The 16850-nt window shown below is 37.6% G+C and overlaps 1 protein-coding gene across 2 annotated transcripts in view; it reads left to right on the top strand.

Annotated features, from left to right (window-relative positions):
* Positions 1 to 16850, top strand: part of LOC100744969 (TLD domain-containing protein 2) — a 312724-nt gene that overhangs the window by 62834 nt on the left and 233040 nt on the right. The gene's annotated exons all lie outside the window — the stretch shown is intronic.

The raw sequence follows: 16850 nt of genomic DNA, 5'->3' as shown, positions 1-16850 counted from the left end.
GCTTCCGTGCATAATTACCGATTATTTATGTAACTTTTTCGCATGACAAGCGACTTTTAACTTTTTTAGGACGTACGATATGATGTGACGATTTTATCTTGAAGCAGCTACTCATTGACGTTAGAAATTGATCTCTGATTTTGAAACGTTTGTCGTTGTCTTTATTGCTTTCTTCTTCTGTTTTCATCCGCCACTTTCCTTCCTTGGAATATTCCCAATCATTCGGAACAAGTAACAAATGGAATGGGTTAGAGCTTTTGAATTTACGAAGAAAGCTCTTCTTCTGTACAACTTTCTCGCAATCTTGTATTCTTCGTCGCAATCCGAACAATCAAAATCCTTATTTTAATTTTCGGTTATTTCCACCTTTCCTGGCAATTTGTTGAACATTCTAGAAGGCAAAAAAAATGAACGTAAACGCAGAAAGTCCTGCGATAGAGTAACACTGGATGGGAAAGGGTCGAGCCAAGGCGTTTCGAGTAATTTCACGAGCTAATATTTGCTCCATCAATCAAACATCTAACGTCCTTGGCAGAAGAAACGGCCAGGTTACCGCTGGTCGGCCGCACCTGGTTGGTTCTATCGCATCGAAAGATGACCCTACTCGCCCTCTTTCCCTCCTTTTCGATCGTTCCACCTTCGCAAGAATTTCCGTCGTTAACAACCTTTCAATTATCATCGAATTCACGCATCAACCCCTCTTAGTACATTTAACAGATTGCTAGGTTAAAAGATAGTACATAAAAAAAAAGATTTTCGCGCTAGTAGTGGGGGGAAGAAATCGGTTCGCCAGAGATTTAAATTCCACCTGTCGTGTACAATGCATAGAGTTATATGTTTTAAGTATTAAAAGTAGAAATACTCCACTATACAAGATACGAAAGTATCGCTAAAACCTGATTCACGTTGGCGGTCAAAGATGTTGCAGATTATGCAGAACGATTAACACGTTCGTCGAACCGCGTCGTAGATATTAAATTTTATTGTGACTGTTGAGAATTGTGGACCTTAATTGCCGAAATAAGATTAAAGGAACACTAAGGTTACACCTAGAATTCAAATTAAAATAGTTTTAGATTTATTTAATAAACGATTTCCAGGATCTTCGTCGATACACATTTGGGCGCGTCTCAGCACTCTCTTTGTCTCACCATCTTCCATACCACACTGCCAACGGAACAGTTACATTCATCTGTTTTTCGAGACGCCGCGCACTCATATTCACATACGTGTATCACTACTACGCGGCCAATTTAGTCTAGCATACAACATTATACATATCTCAATAGTGACAAATACTCACAGACAATTCGAGTTTGGAACCGTAGAGAGACGATTAGAACGCGATCGATCGTTGCGATCAGGTGATTGCCAGGTCTCCTGGCTATCCGAGTCAATCGACTGTGTATTAACCGGAGACGCGCGTATTGTGCGCGGTAAAAGTGCAACTTGAATCAAAGCGATAAATAATAAACTGCAATTCGTACGCTTACGAAGCATAAGTGAAAAAGTAAATATACCCAATGCGTAAGAAGGAAATAGGCAAGGAAAAGAATAAATGAATAAATCACGGGTATAAGGAGAAAGAACGTATTTGATAAAACATTCGTCGAATTCGTTTGAAGAAGTTAGGTTTCGAGGGACTGAGTCGACGTGGTAAGCGAACCGATGTCGTTACTCACAGAGTTCACAGTTTCACAAATGCAACTAATAGGATCCCTAGTGGAGGAGGAAGACAAGTGTCTCTGCACAAGGAAAGGTTGTGCTAGTCTTAACGGTCGCGTAGGTGCATGCAAGTTGACACACTATTTCTTGCGACTAAAGTCACGTAGTTCGCTGTAATTTCGGTACAAACTCAATTTAAACGCTCGTTCTCCGTGTTCCCTTTCGACTGTCGATGGTGGTGTTGATCGTTATGAAGCCGACGCCACAGTTTTTCGTTTGACTCGACCGAACGTGCAAACGATCTTGACCGATGCTTGACCCGATTTGACCGTTGGTGTGAATCAAGCTTAAACAATACGAAACACAGTGCACAACTTTATACACAATCATTGTATTTATTCTGGGACTGATTATTTAGGATTTTAGATAGGATTTATTCAGAGGAGTGATATGAACGTCGTTTAATGATCCATCGCGTCGTTAATGACGTTCAATGAATACAGGCGAGGATATCTTGTAGACTTGGTAGATCGTTATTCGCATGATAGCGCGATAGTAATTAAATTCAATAATAAATTCAATGGTTAAAGACAACGATTAAAAAGTAATGAGGTAGATATAAAAAATCGGAACGACGCAGAGTTGTGAGGTATCATTCAGTGCTGTGAAACATTGACTGTACAGGAATCGTTCGTCACGAAGGTTTAAAAACATTGGACAGCCTATTACAGAACGTTTATAACTTTCTCGAGTGTTTTGAAAGGAGCAAATCGTACCTCGCTTTTTCATTTATTCGTTTCATGACAGACCCGTTAAAAAAGAATTGCCCACTTCTGGTTCGTAGATTCTTTCTCAGACTGCGAACTGCTGAAACGCTCGTAACACGCACGACTGATTAATAGCTTTGACAAAGGAGGAACTTGGCGTTGCATATTTTGCGTTCTAAACTTGCTGACGCTGTACCTCTCTGGTATTTGCTACGGCGTTCATTGTCAGTGGTCGTGACACAGTGAATAAGTTGGGTTAAACGTCCGACACACGCTTCGATTTTCTCTTCTTATTACGTTACTTTTAAGTTAATGTGTTACTTTACGTTACAACACACATGGGAAGAATACACTGACCGCGCTACAAATGAAACGACAATTAGATTATTTTGACGAAACGGTGAAATCAGGTCGATTCATTCGCCTGACAACGGTTCTATTAGGAATTTTATTTGACTGGATGATTTAACAAAAGACAAGCGCAGAGTGTTCTAATTATAGGAAAATTGGAATTGTTTTAACGAAAGTTGCGACTTCCATGGGGCGAATTATCACTGAGCCAGAAAGTAATAGTTTCTCGTTGCTCCGCATAAGGCTGTTTAATACTTTATTCTGGCAAAGCGTTTTCATAAACAAGTTCTATTTTCAATGGTTTTCACGGATCATTAACGACTCCCGTAATTCTGTAAACGAAAAGAGGGTCACGGCATATGTTCGATACAACGAAAATTACAACGCTAACGTGATTATTGCAAAACTCAGTGTACACTTTCAAAGACGTGCTATTGGTAGATCACCAGTGTATTTAATTTTATATTTTTATATTTAATTCAACTCTTATAAATTGCGTCTAATATTAGGTTGTCCGGAAAGTTTCTTTCGTTTCATAAGGTTTCATAAGGATAATAGATAAACAACAATTTCTGTTTCATATTATTTTATTGAATTAGAATTATTTGAATTAGAATTTTATCGAATTTATGACACATTTCGTTCTATTTCTATTATTATGATCGTGCATAATTCAATAATCTAATATAAAACAAAAAACGTTGCGCGTCTATTATTTCCTTATAAAACGAAAGAAATTCTTTGGACAACAATACAATGACTCTTTCGTAATCGATGAATTATTTCAAAACAATAGCAATAAATTACCCTAAATTTTTTCACCTAAAACATATGCAAACTTTGAAGCAACTTTTAAGCTTTCGTTCGCGTAGACAGTGTCATAAATCTGTATCTAATATTCCGTATCAACGCGTCCAATCAATTTATCCCTCACATCGTCATCATTAATCGGTTGAACGAATTATCTTAAACTGATTCGTAGCTACGCCAATCACAGGCTACACGCGCGAATCGAGCAACTAACGCATAAACTAGAATATTATAATTCCATCGCTTCTAAAAAAACCTTTGAAATTTACATTCGTACTACGCGTCACGCATAGCTTATCCCCCCACAGTGTTTACACGTGATCGCGATATTTCGCAAGCAGCCGCAACGAAACAGTGGATTACGTTAAATGTTATTTCTATTCAAGCTCGAATTTCGAATCTATCAACATTCGCTCGCGAAGAAACGCGACTAATAAATATGGATTTCAAAAAACATAGGTTCCGTCTAGACGCTATCTATATCCTGATGATGTAATTTTATATTTCTAGAAATTGTACGCAGAGATTTGTTTTATTTGTTATACGCTGTTAAATTTTTGAACAAGCACCTTAGCAATTTCGTGTATCTAGAATCGTGTACGTTTGTGATAAATTCATACATTTATCTGTATTTACCCATTTCATATTTATTTCATATCTAATTATGAGATCTGGTTTAATTTCCCATAAGCATACAGATATTCGCACAATTACATTTTTATGAATATGAAGAAATGTTTTTTATTGGGAAGGCAATTACTTTGATTTATTACAGTCGTGGTTTCAAGGCTGATGACTTATTTGTACATGTCAGCAGACTTTCAAATACGCATCAGTGTAATCTGTAATCTAGAGAATTTAATTATCGTAGATGTATAAACGTTGAGCATCGTGGATTGCAAGCAAAGAAGAAGAATTAGCGAAGAAAGAATTACTCGATTATTAACTTAATAATAATAATGGTGAAGCTGTTAGTATTCAAAGTTTATAATTCCATTTGCGATGCTATATTTGAATTATGTAAGGAAAACGTAGTCAGTCACGAAGAAAATTAATTGCGAAATATTCGCAAGACGAAAGTTGGTAATTTATCTTCTCGCACATCAGGTTGAAGAGATATAACTACTTTCTCTTTACCTACGATCTTCGTTGACCCTAAGCGACTACGTATTATCGTATAATGAAGTTGTTAGAATGTGACTTATGCTTATGCATTTTCACCAGCATATTGTTCTATTAAAAGAGAAAAGTTTATCACTTCGTAATCACTTCTTCCTCTACATCTTTTTTATACAAATATAAAAATATATCTACCCGAAATACTCAGCCTTATTTAATAACATATCTTTTATATTATTTATATTTCCAGAAATATCCAATCTAATTTTAATTTACGCTTTGAAGGTTTGAAGATCTATGCACGATCAAATCTAATCTATCGATTATTTACAATTCTTCGTATCATTTTCTTCGTATATTTATCCCAAATTCTTCTTACTATCTAATAATCATTTATACATCATTTATGCAACACTCGTACTTCTACGAAATTACACGTCGATGACGTACAATTCGATCGTGCATTATTACCAAGGAATAACAAACTTCTGCCTAGCAAGTTTCATCTCTCGTTTTATCTACGCACGTAAGTCACCAAAATCATCCAATTGTCACACGTTCTGTGTCACACGCTGTACAAGCATCATTCTTCTTGGCTCAAGCCGCACGGATCTAGCTCATCGACGAGTATATATATTTATCTCCTCTCGAAATTAGAACGCACAGCGTCTAAAAAGAGCTCATACGTGATTTTCGATGGTACGCCAGACGAAATATCGGTTAGATGAAAAGCAAAGGATGCCATTTTTCAAGAACGATCGATAGAACTTGTTTTGACGCTTTTCGTCGCAGATCTTACTTAGCGTCGCGGCGCTACGATACGGAGATAACCTCGCGATAATATATCGACGTGGTTAATGCGATTGTAAATCGCGACGCGACCAGCGTCATCACCGTTGCTTTAATCTGTGTACGACAAAGCGAGTGTTGTATTCTCGCTGATCTTGGACACGTGCCTTCCCACCGAGTTCCGTTCACACGAGCTAACTGTTGCCATCGCGAAAGCACAGAAGGCGCTTGGAGCATCGAAAATGATTTTCAGAGATTTTGCGTAGGTAAAAGCTTACCTCGAGCAAGCATACGCCAAGCGGCTCGAATTTCGTACTCTGAAAAGCTTTTCAGTATTCGCTCGAAACCAGTTTTATCTAACTTTAATTTATATAATTATATTATATTGCGTTATATGTGTTATGTTATAATTGTAATAATTCTAATTTTTTTGGACCAAAAAATTGGACCAAACACTAGTAACTAGAAAATCTGTAATCAACAAAATCAGACTTAGCACTGATAAATTTAATACTGCTTCGTCCACTATCGGTATAAAGTTAGTCCGGAAAATTTGAAAATTTTGGATTCGTTGTTGTTGTTGTAAATTATTCTACGACTGCTCTACGTCGTTCCAAAGAATGAATGATCTGTCTCGAAAGGTTTCAGAAACAATGCCATTTTTTTTTTTTTAACCGAACGTTTGAAAATTGTTCTGAATTTGTCCAGTTATAGTATAAAACAAAAAATAAAAATTTATTATTTCCGTATAAGACGAAAGAAACTTTTGCGACAACCTAATATTATTTCAACGTCGTATTCAGTTTAGGAAATAATTTGCAAAAACTGTACCCGTAAAACTATGAACATTTCTTCACGTTCTGGCAGCAATAGCGTACAGTGAAAGGTTTTTCTTTTGGAACAGGTACTTAATCCCCTGGAATGACTTAGAACAAAAGTTTGAAGACCGGAACGCGAATACAAAGGTGACTTTACTCTTACGTGGTCGTCGTCAGCGAGCATCGTCGACGCAATAGTAAAATACGCGTTAGTACGTGTTCCAAAGGAATCCTTTTCCGTATATTATCGTTGTCAAAATGAAAAAAAATATCCACAGTCTTGTTATAGTTATAGTTTTTGCGAATTATTTCCTAAACTAAATACGATATTCAAGCGATACTTTGAAACAACGTTTGGAACAACTAGACAATCCAGGAACTTTTGAACGTTCAATTCTTAGAAGATGAGGGCCAGTAGAAAATTGAATTTTTTAAGGTCGTTTCTGGGACTTTCTGACGTCAATTATTACTTCGTTGGAATCACGTGAAATAAATGCGAAACAAGTTGAAAGGAAAAATTCGAGATTTGAAAAATGGGGGCTAATTTTATACAGGTTCGTGCAATACGATCTGAGGTTTCCAGGTAAGACTCGTGTCTAGAAAGAAAAGAAATCCGTGACCCATGACCCATAGATTCTGGTCACCGTCCCATAACAATCAGACCTAAAGCAAAAGCACATCTTTAAATTGGCATTCGAAGAGAATTAAATGTCTGCACACAAGAGCACATGTACTGTACTTGATAATTGGAGTGTGTGATAATTACAGACACATGGAAATGAAAAAAGAAATTAGGATTTTCATCGATTCATGAAGTAGAATATTTCTTTTTATTGAGATATTTCTCGTAAGAGAATCAGATAGAGAATGTCATACTAATCGTGCGAAAGCGGTGAATTATTAAGATAAGTTAGACAATTTTCTAATGTCCAGTTCTTCTTCGTTTTGACTTGGACGTTACAAGAGAATTGGAAGTTTTTGCACCACCTATCATTAGGGAATAAATGATCATTAGTATCGTAGAATCGTCCGAAGCACGTGGCGTTTTTGTATTGAACTTTTTTCCCAGCGCAGCGCATTTCCTATTAGATTCCGTACGAGATAAACAGTTTGATTAGAAAACGTCACGTAAAACCTTCGTTCGTCGTTACATCATCCGTGGCTTGAAAATGTTCCATTCGAAGGTTGTTTCTATCGTTAGTGATTAATCATTAATTATCCGCTCTTTGTGCGATCCTCGTGACTAAATGACAGGGTTGACTGGTTGACGCTTCCAGTAGAACGTTCAACTTGCCAATGCGAGTAAACAGCTCGGCTTTTGTGTTGCGTTAATCTACACGATCGACGTGCATTGACAGAGTTAGAACATAGTCATTACCTTATCACCAGTGCAACTTCGTTTATATGAATTCCAATTTACAGTCGTTCAAAAAATTGATTGCACGTGCTCACATTTTAAATGAAATTATCTTTATAAAAGAACGAATTAACGAGGATAGGAAAACTTAAAATTATTGGTCGAGTCGCTTGTTGCTCTTCTCACGTCGAGCTGAATGAAAAATAAAAAACGTGGACACAAAAACCTAAGGAGAAGGTGACACGTACAGCAGAAATAATAAATTACCGACACAAAGATCATAGGAAACGAAGTAAAAGAGAAAAAGAAAGGAGAAATGGAAGGAGAATATGAGAGCAGAAGCTATTACAAATAGCATATATCTTTGGCCCTTACTCTTAGGATCCAACCAAGTCTATTATAATTAACAATCGCTATCTGTATATAAATATTAATTAACTGGGCGGAGGACACGATTGAGCTACCCATTGACACACACGTAACATTTTTTCGTATACATTTTCAAACATATAAATTGCAACTGCTTCCCAAGAAACGGAGTAACTGTTGATAATACGATACGATCAATCTAAATTAGCGCGATACCAACGAATCAGTAGCTTAACGGTTGTATCTAAAAAAGAAACAAGAAAAAATCGCGGTGGTATTATGAATTAATCAATTTTTAAAGAGGACGTGAAAGAAGAAACGGGGTTGAAACGTAAAAGTGGTCTCCGTGACACAGATTACCATCGCGAATGGCAAATACCGTTGACTGCTGAACGATGATTCGACTCGACCCTGTTTAAACATGGAAGAAGAAACTCTCGCCCGCCACAGAAGGCAAAGAATTGTCTGGAAATTGGCCCATGGCACGTTCATAAATTACGAATAGGCTAGGAGACAGGCCGTCTGGCGGTAGCTGGGCACACGGTTTCGATCGTTTCTCTACAGTCCAATCCGATCACCTTATTTTCCATCGTCCATTTCTTTTTTAAGCGACTTTCTCACATTTTCGTTTCAATTTTTATTTTATGGACGTCTTCTTTTTTGTTATCCTACATGCGGTTGTATATTCTTTGTTAATACTTTTTCTATCTCAAGAGAAGGAAGCATTTTGGCAACGCTTCGAAGTTTCGTTCTTAAAAGAGAGTTTTGTAGGAGAAAGTTCTACTGGATCATTTAATTAGAGAAATATCAGATCAACGTGTAGGATTCACAGCACTCGAACAGTTTGGCTATTACATAAAGTTATTCTTCTAATGGAACGTGATTTAATAAGTTGTGAATAAACTTCACGTCGCTAATTGGTCATTTTAGAGAGATCCTCAACGAGAATTGTCGAATTTCCGGAGGAATGGGAAAATCGTCTAAAAATATAGGAACAGAGAATCTTTAGGAGAAAATTTAGGCGAAGATGGAATTAGGGGACGAGAGTCGTTTTAATGAACTAATTTCTACATTTGTACATTCATTTCTCCTCTATCGGACATACACATTGTGTGAACAAGTTCTCGCTGCTTCTCTTCATGTTATGTATTTCATGAACCGTACATCTTTTCAACGATAACATATCTGCGACAATATAGTCCGTTCATTGTGTTTTCCCTTCTTTTCGACGAGAGATGCAAGAGTATTGAAGAATTTTTGGAGATATTTCAAAACGCAGAGTCGCAAGAAAAAAATGGTACAGATACGGAGCCAGTAACACGGATTTCATGAATTTGCTTCTAATTAACACTGCTCGTAGCGGCTGGCGAAAAGAGCTACGAAAAGGCAGAGCATTCAACGAAGATCAAAGGACGCGAGACCTTTCGGCGGAGACTCGATCGATAGTGTAGAACCACTGGCTCGGAGACAAGGCCGTGACTTTTCCAAGACTGTTTAGTGTAATTTGTTGAAGGGTTCGAATTACATATTTCACTGGAACATTTCTCTCTTCGTCGTTATATGGTACGCGTAGAAATTCAAGCTGAACGAGCTTCTTTCAAATGAATTAAAGACGAGAGTAAATCAGTTGCGAATTCATCTCTGATTTAATAAATAAAATAACGAAATTATCATATACGTAACATTATAACAACGAAGGGGCGATCGCATTCACATCTTCGGAAAGTCTTCGTATCTCAAGCTTCCTCTTTGAACTCATTTCATTCAACGTATATAAATGCAACAGACAAAGGTAATTACGAGTTTGACTGACGAAAAGCGATTAGCCTTATTGTAGATATGCTTGTGGTCGAAGGACGAAGAAATAGGTGTACGACTTGTGTCGTCTTATTCGAAAGAGTTCTAACAGCTGCAAGAAACGAGAGAATATCGAACGGTTGGTTTCTCGCATCTCATGTGATACACGGCATAGCTATTGGCGTACTTCGAGTTGCAGAGGCAACGGCGATAGAAGTTCGACTTGTAGTGGTAAACTTCGACTTGCAGAGGGCTGCGTGTTCTAAACTCGAGTTACAGAGGTAAAATAAGGGATCTGGAAACGCGGCAAATAATTCGAGTTAAAGTAAGTCTTGCCTCAAATTCGACGGATTTTCTAGTCGTAGAGGTACAAATATGCGTTTTTAATATCAGAAACAGAAAAATTTCTGCTTCAATTTCAAACCAAATTCACCAAGGGAAATTCCCCTAAACTAGCGAATTTCATGGACGCAGTTGCGTGTGGAAACTCGGCCGAAAGATAAACCCTTCCATCAAATCGCAGTGTTAATTAACGTTTGTCATGAGACTTGCTGATCGAAGTTCGGCCCCTGTGCGTCCGTTCTGTCGAAAATGTGCCGGAACGAGTTGGTTACCGTGCAATGGCAGAGCCGCGATTGGTCGGAGTTTGCCGGGGCAAAAGGGATCAATACACACCGGGAGCAGGAGTAGGCTTTCGACACGGAGAGGCGTAGGCCGGTTATGTTCTCCACTCTACGAGAATCGGGACTGCCAGTCCTTGACCTTACCGTGCTAACCTTGACCTAGCAAACGTCCTTCAACGGAAGCCTGATTACACCAAGAGAACGTTTTGGTTGGAAAAAATTTTTCTTTTTCATCCCTCCCTTTCTCTCGATGATTCTCACCTCTCTTCCTCTCTTTCTCTCTCTCTCTCTCTTTCCTTCTCTCTGTGATCGTGCGTCCTGAGACTTTTTTCGGTGAAACAGAAATGCAGAAAGGGGAGAAAAAAAAATAGGATTGGACGAGTGTGTTTGCTTTGAAGTCGAGGGTCGAGGATCGAGGGTCGAGAGTCTCTGCCTCCGTTTTTCGTTCATCGAGTACACATAACTTCAGACTTTTACAAAGATTCGTATTCGCGCAGTCTTTGCACGTGGAACTTCTCCGGACCACCAAAATTATATTTTGTTCTGTTTCGTATCCTTTCGTCAAATATTGCAAAACTTGGTTCGCGTAATGTAGCTTATGGTTTCGACTAAAGTTTATGATTAATTTATGTGAATTTATTGTAAGATACATATATATTATCATCATTATTATTATTAATCTCATCTGTTTCGCTCTTGTGTGTGTGTGTGTACATGTATATTTCTTATGTACGTATTGGTGTAACAGAAATTAAACGCATGCATAAATTGATCAGAAACTTTGGTCGATGCCAAACGATACATTACGCGAACTAAATTTGACAGTGTTTGACGAAAGGGTAGGGAATAGGACAAAATATTATTTCGATGTTGAATTCTAATGTTGTGGAAATTCTGTTTGATGAAGTTACGTTTGATGAAATTTGAACTTTTAAATTGATGAACATAAGAATGATGAATTTTTAAATTCCATACAACATTTCCAAAATATAGATCGTTATAATACGGGTCCCGATACTTTTTATAAAACTTTGTCGGTTACCTCTGAAAGGCTTGCGCCTCTAGACGAAATGCAATATAAAATTAAATTAACAAACCATTTTCATTTTTAACTAGGTCGTGTTACCGCGCAAAAGCTTACTACTAGAAAACGATGCGTAAGCAACTGCTACGAAAAAGTTGCAAATCTACGTTCATCGAACGAAAACTATAAATCTATCTTGTGGTTCATTTCTCTATCGCCGCATAAGAATGATGAATTTTTAAATTCCATACAACATTTCCAAAATATAGATCGTTATAATACGGGTCCCGATACTTTTTATAAAACTTTGTCGGTTACCTCTGAAAGGCTTGCGCCTCTAGACGAAATGCAATATAAAATTAAATTAACAAACCATTTTCATTTTTAACTAGGTCGTGTTACCGCGCAAAAGCTTACTACTAGAAAACGATGCGTAAGCAACTGCTACGAAAAAGTTGCAAATCTACGTTCATCGAACGAAAACTATAAATCTATCTTGTGGTTCATTTCTCTATCGCCGCAATAAACAAAAAAAAAAAAAAAAAAAAAAAAAAAAAGAAAAAAGAAACACGAATGAAAATCGATTTATTAAATGGCTTTCCTGTAATCTCCAGTTCCTCGTTCCTCGTCGAAATATTCTCGCGATATTTTAACAATGCAGACACGTTCGATTTTTGCGTCGCTCTCTTTTAAACATTTCATGAAATGTTTGTTTTTTGCAAATATGCATTGTGTCGGAAACGTTGTCCGTCTTCCATTGTTCTTTTATTTAAGTAGTAAACATTTATAATTTGGTTATTAGCCGAGTCGACCAACGATCCCGGCGACAGTGGTCGTTTTTGCGCAATTGAAATCGTATGTTGCAACCTTGAAAGGCGCGTGCCACTCGAGAAACGTAATGAAATTTAACTGAGGTTGTTAAGGTCGATTCTATCGGTCTTATCGCTGTCGCTACCAGTTGCTGTCTATCATGAGCCTTTGCACACTTTTCTTTCGCGTTTCGTTGCAGACAAGAATGGCCATAGAATTTTCTTAAATTTTCTTTCTCCGTCGTAACGACTTATCGACTGATCTACGCCCTTCTCTATACACTCGTTTAACGCTAAAAATAATTCTATCCAAGTTTTACATATAAACGTTCCGCAATGTATAAAGATTACGTGGAAACGTGAATCGAACAATAATTTTCCTTCGAAGTATAGATCGAAGCAGTGAAAATTATTCGAATCTAAAAGATCTGATTTTAACGCACTTCCATCGTTTGAATATCTGTTCGAAAAATACACGTTTCGCAGATCCCATTGTTCGAGTGTGTCATTATTTGAATATCCCACTGCTCGAACCTTCCATTATTCTAGGCTAACATTCTTCAAATGGTCCCACTATCAAAATGTTTGTAATTGAATAATTTAATACACAGAACGAAGTTCGACTCAATTTAATGTGCTAATGAGAAATTGAAAATGCGTCGTATTTGTGTCGCATCTTATCGTTTGCTATTGTCATTGATATTCTTCCTACGATATATTGTAGAATGGTCATTGTAGAGAAAAATGGCTACGTCTGTTTGACAATTATTTTATTTGAACGATTGCGTACCAATCAAGTTTTACGATTAATAAAAAAATTCTTACTCGTCTTTGTCTTCGACTAAATCAATTTCCATAATGAGATCAAATTAGACGACTCCTTGAAACGATTAATAAAAACCTGCTAAGAGAAGCAAGCTACTGTAATCTACAAATTCAAACAAAGTTACGCTAGAAAAGGAAGGACTGATCCGACTGTTCTCTATCAATCTTACCATAGAGAGCGTGATAAATGCGCTTGGAAGTTAGCACGAGAATACTTCACGTCAATTCCTTTCGATCGCCACTCGATACGTCTGCGAGTTCAATACGAAGCAGCAGCTTTATTTCCCGTTAGAAGTCGGCGAACGAATAAAGTTCCATCCGAACGTACACGACGTTATCGCGGTGCTCTTTCTCCTTTCGGTGAATCGGAAAGATCGAGGCTCTATCCTGTAGTATGAATTTCACCGCCTCTCAAACACTCACGGATCGTTTAATTCCTTAGCCGTGGTGTATTTGAAATTTATTTACTTCGAAGGTTAATTTTTTAATCGATGAGGATACACGTTGAAAGCTGAAGATTTAACAAATACAAACACGTAGATTGATACAACAAAGAAAAAGTAAATACAAGATACGGGCGAATAACACGTATAAGCGGACGTGCGGCGATATCTTATGAGAAGATCAGAAGAAAATAAAGTTTTTTTTTTTATTATTTAATTTGTACTTTACAATTTGTCCAGCTGGACATTTGGTAAATTTCTCTAGCTTAATTACTAAATAACATGTGAGTGGCTACCACCAGCGGGATACTATCTTCGAGTTTGACTATTTTATTTCTTTAGTGAGGTCAGTGAGGTGTTTTCTTTTTAGTCTTCTTTTTATGAGAGTTTTACTCGCTTCAGCAGCCAGCTGGTTTGGATTTGTTGCTGTTCTTTCCTGGTATTTTTCTGCGTATCTGCGGATTCCTTCAAGAAAATAAAGTAGAACACAACTTTGTCATACGACATTCTTGAGAAGATTAAGTTTGAAAATTTGTCGATTAAATTAGCCTGATTATCGACCCGATGATGAATACAATTCGGTATACATAAATTAATAATAAAAATCGGTAGAGCGTTATTGCGGATGCAAAAACAAGTGAAAAACGTGAAAAGGAATTTGTCTGTTTGAAGCTTAATTTTCAAGAAAATAGTGTTTGAACGTGTTTAGTGAGAAGTTGGCCTGGTACATGAGCGTGTTCAACAGTCAGATTTATTTTCCAACAAAACGTCTCGCGAACGAAGTTTATTCTACGTCTTCGACTTATTTCCGCACGTAGAGTAACCTTCTGTCGATTATTTACTCCTATTCAGTCCTGAATTAGCCATGTTCAAATATAAAATTGACAAAATTTTCAAACCCGATCTTCTCGAGAACGACGCATCAGATGAAACAATTTTTTCTATATCTCCTTATTTTTTCCTAAAAAATCGATGTTCGCTATGTCCACTTGTACACCTTACCTAATCTCCTATACAGGGTGGTTGGTAACTGGTGGTACAAACGGAAAGGGGGTGGAAAGGGGGTGATTCTATGCGAAAAAAGAAGTCGAAAATATAGAATAAAAATTTTTCGTTTGAGTCTTTGTTTTCGAGAAAATCGACTTTGAATTTTCGCTCGGTACGCGTGCACTTCATCACGTCTCGTTATAACGGATCTCAAATTTAAAATTAAAAAAAAAAAATTAAAAAGAAAAAATTTTTATTCTACATTTTCGACTTCTTTTTTCGCGTAGAATCACCCCCTTTCCGCTTGTACCACAAGTTGCCAACCACCCTGTATATTAAATCTCTCTTTACAGAAAAATACATTTTTGAGTATAAAGTACGTTACCCTGTAATTTTTACGCAAATTCCCACTTGCGCTATATTTGAAATATTCCACTCTATTACCTCAAGTAATTCTTCTAATTCTTCTACGTTATTTATATTATCTATAAATCTAATTCTAATTCACCAGGTAAAATATTTATAGAAATTATTTGCCCAAAGAAAGCGTAATTGCATGTTAATTGCTTCTTCTCTAATCAAATAAACTTTCGACAATAATTGTCGTCGATCTATGTAGCTTACAGGAAAAAATATGCACTTGACGAATCTATTGTATAATAGACCAAAGAACTTTGGTCGTCGATCTTCTTAGCGTTCGGTCGCGCGAGTCGCGAGCGAATTGAATCATCCGTTCGGTCGCACTTGTTATTTAACGAGCCTCAACAAGTCGTTGACGTGACTGAAAAATCGGTCTGGATCGTAGTAAGCATTCGGGCCGAGCTGCTGAAACCATCTGTCATCGAGCCCTCCGCGCTAGTGTTTCCATCTGGAAGATATCTATGCCTCCGGTAATTGTTTAAAGCGTTATTTAAAAAATATTTCCTCTCGCAGGATAATTTATATACAACGATTAAGATTTTTGACTGCCGACGAAAGTGAAAATTGTCCGTGAAAGACTTTTGGAGAAGCGAAGTGTCTTTGGTACACAGATAACGAGAAACGTGGTTTTTCCAAGTAATTACGATCCTTCTCTTCGTTCGCAAAACCAAAATTATTTGTTTCGTTATCTTCGTGAACGCGTGTGAAATATAATTTAGCAATTGTGAAAATAAGTCAGATACAGATATTATATGATTCGTGCCTTCCCTGCAATTCTGCGTGGCTAACCTAATCGATAGACTCGCACAAACCTACCAAACCGTCATCGATCGCAGATGTCGCGTTAACTTTCTACGCTGTCACGTTTATAACTTCGAAGTTACGTACCTACAGTGGCTGTGAAAAGTTTCTGTCCAGCCTATATACCATTTAACCATATATCGACTATACTGAAAGTATACTAAAACTATATTATTTCGACAACTACCACACGTCTATATCTACGTTGTACAAGTCGTATCGTACCACAGCACTGTCATGAAATATTTTATTTAATCGTTCGTTAATACAACTAACCCCTTTGAGACCTGTTTACCAATCCTTTAAGCTGGCTTTACGCTTGTCCAGTCGCTGGATCGACCGATTGCATGGCAATGGTTTGATTGGAAATCTGAAAGTTTCTTTCGGATTCGTCGAAAGTGATAGGCTTTAGTGGCAATGAATTCGCGCGGAAAACCGACTACTGCACTGTACTACGCTTCAGCCAGCACTGGGCATCATTGAGCCGTCCAGACGATTCCAACAACGCTGTGTAACGTTGTGTTAGCGATGGTGGGGCTAAACATTGGATTGAAAAAGTAGACTTTCGATCCGGTAGTTTGGTCGGATTACTTGCTGGAACGAAAACGCTGTACTGGAATGAAAACACCGTAGTGTAACTTTGTCTCGATTGCTCCAATTACAATCCAGCACCGGATCTGGCTGCAATGCTACTGGACCGACGTAAAGCCAGCTTCGTGCTCCTTGCGAATTAACTGCAAAAATTCAAAATTCAACTGAAAATTCAATTCTCCCTGAAGAGAAGGACGAAGCAGGCGTATTTCCAATCGATTCCAAAATTCCCAGCATTCCAGCAAAAATTATTTTGCATCGTTGATGGATATTTTCGGAAGTTCCGTGTATAGTCTCATTCGCTTGTGTTTAAAGCAGTCTATCATGGGAAAATATTTCGCAGAATAGAAACATTATTCGGCGACTGGTTGGGCAGAAAGCGGCGGACGTTCGACTCGTCCAGTGATTCCTCGTGCTCGCGAGTGCCTCGATGATGCTCGCTCGACACGCGACCTAGAGACAGTTGCAGCGGATCGAGCGAGTCG

Source organism: Bombus impatiens, unplaced genomic scaffold (genome assembly GCF_000188095.3).
Source record: "Bombus impatiens unplaced genomic scaffold, BIMP_2.2 scf_0263, whole genome shotgun sequence".
In the NCBI taxonomy this organism is placed as follows: Eukaryota; Metazoa; Arthropoda; class Insecta; order Hymenoptera; family Apidae; genus Bombus; species Bombus impatiens.
Note: the sequence above shows the minus strand (reverse complement) of the source record. Positions and strands in the feature narration are given on the sequence as shown.